A 2,403-nucleotide genomic window follows, 5' to 3' on the forward strand; every position below is an offset into this window, starting at 1 on the left:
GCACCAACACATCCTCAACTACTCCCAATGGGTAAGTATTAGAACGATCAACTAACTGAATAATAACATTGGTTTCTTTCAAAGGACCCAAATTTAAAGTTTGAAAAACTGAATTTGACATAACATTAATAGATGCTCCTAAATCTGCCATTGCACGTTTAAATTTAGAATCACCTATTCTGCAGGGAATAGAAAATGAACCTGGATCCTTACACTTAGGGGGTAATTTTTGCTGAATTAATGCCGACACATTTTCCCCCACACTGATTTTCTCATTATTCCTCAACTTGCGCTTTGTAGGGCATAGTTCCTTAAGGAATTTAGCATACTTGGAAACTTGTTTGATCGCATCAAGTAAAGGTATATTCACCTCTATCTTCTTGAAAGTCTCCAAAATTTCTTTCTCTTGCTCTTCTTTCTTATTTTTAGCCAACCTGCATGGGAATGGAGGAAGAACGGAATTATTAACCTTATTCAATTTAGGATTTGTACTTACCTCAACTTCAGGAACTTCAGACTCTTTTGCTCCTTGCTTTTTCTTTTTCATTGGCTCATGTGGAGTCTGGTTATCAACTTCTTTCCCACTTCACAACACTATAGCACTCGCATTTTCTCTGGGGTTCATGACTATTTCTGATGGAAGCTTTCCAGAACCTTGAGCTTCCAGCTTACTCATAGATGAGGCTAATTAGCCAATCTGCCTCTCTATGTTTTGAATGATATTTTTGGTCTCTTGTTGAAACTGTTGTGCATTGTTAGCCAAAGCCTTAACAATTTCATCAAGTGACATACCTTGATTTGAGGGAGGCGGAGGTGAAGGTGGAGGTGGTTGATTCACTTATGGTCTCTGCTGATGGTATCGATTTTGCATCGGTTGATTCCAATAACTCAAATTGAGATGATCTTGCCATCTTGGATTATAAGTATTAGAAAAGGGATCATACCTGCATTGTGGCCATCCATAATGTCCTACTGCATTAGCATGTTGCATTGATTCATCCTCTTATAACGCAGGACACATTTCAGTAGCATGACCCAAACCCGAACAAATTCCACCTACCTTAACTATTTGCATGTTCCCTACAGCCAACTGCCTCACTAAAGAAGTTAGATCAGAAATTTGTTTCTCAAGGTTAGATGTACTTACCTCATTAACCTTCATAGGTGTGTGATCCATTCTCATTCCAAACTGCTGAGAATTTGCTACCATGTTAGCAATCAGCCTCCTTGCCTCTTCTGGTGTCTTGTTAACGAAAGCTCCTCCACTAGCAGCATCTATCATACTGTGGTCCATTGGTAGAAGTCACTCATAGAAATACTGAATCAAAAGCTGCTCACTTATTTGATGATGGGGATAGCTTGCACATAGCTTCTTAAATCTCTCCCAATACTCATACAAGCTCTCTCCATTGTACTACCGAATGCCACAAATTTCTTTTCTTATGTTGGCAGCACGGAAAGCAGGAAAATACTTCTCCAAAAATATCTGCTTCATCCCATTCCATGAGTTAACAGATCCAGAAGGAAGGTAATGCAACCAATCCTTAGCTATTCCTTCCAGTGAGAAGGGAAAAGCTTGAAGCTTGATTTGATCCTCTGAAACTCCTTGAGGTTTCATGCTAGAACACACAACATGAAATTCTTTTAAATGCTTATATGGATCCTCACATGCAAGACCATGAAACTTAGGCAACAAATGGATTAGTCCAGATTTCAACTCAAAAGCAACATTTAAAGCAGGGTATTGGATACACAAAGGCTGTTGGTTTAGATCAGGAGCAGCCAACTCTTTCAAGGTTCTAACAGCCATGGTTTTGTTTTCAGAATTTGAATCCAAATCCGAATCCGAACTTAACTCTCTGGGAGACTGGACTCCTTCAAATGTACTCGAAATTTACTTAGCCTTCGTAGCCAATTTTCTCAACTATTTAGCTGTTTTTTTTCTATTTCTAGATCAAAGATCAACTCACCAGATTGAGAAGTTCTTGTCATAAATAAAAAGAAATTAAAGTAAAAATAGAAAAATGCCTCAAAACCCTAGAAAACAATGGAATTTGGCTTCAAGAGGTTGGGCCAAAGAATCCTATGGATTCATTGGTCTTGATCAGAATGTCGTTTCCTTCAAAATAGGTATAGGCTGCCCTCCTAATTCAACCAAAATTCTTGATGAATAGTAACACAATAAATTTTTTTTTTCAAAAACCTAAAAACAGCAATAACTCACAAACAAAATTAATAACAGAATATCCTAACACTAAAAACACAAAATCCAATAAATTTCAATTCCCGGCAACGGCGCCAAAATTCTTGGTGGCTGTCGAATCCACCAGAAATTAAATTAACTGAAATTACCAGTTATAAAATATTTTCTGTAGTAAGTGGTAAATCCAAGTCGAACTCTAG

At 37.7% G+C, this 2,403-nt stretch overlaps 1 non-coding gene across 1 annotated transcript; it reads left to right on the forward strand.

The window, feature by feature from the left end:
• The first annotated feature begins 1,340 nt into the window (after nucleotides 1-1,340).
• On the forward strand, nucleotides 1,341-1,447 carry LOC131170044 (small nucleolar RNA R71). Its single transcript, XR_009140987.1, has one exon. It is a non-coding gene; the product is annotated as a small nucleolar RNA R71 (small nucleolar RNA).
• Nucleotides 1,448-2,403: the final 956 nt, after the last annotated feature.

Source organism: Hevea brasiliensis, chromosome 10, assembly GCF_030052815.1.
Source record: "Hevea brasiliensis isolate MT/VB/25A 57/8 chromosome 10, ASM3005281v1, whole genome shotgun sequence".
Classification (NCBI taxonomy): domain Eukaryota; kingdom Viridiplantae; phylum Streptophyta; class Magnoliopsida; order Malpighiales; family Euphorbiaceae; genus Hevea; species Hevea brasiliensis.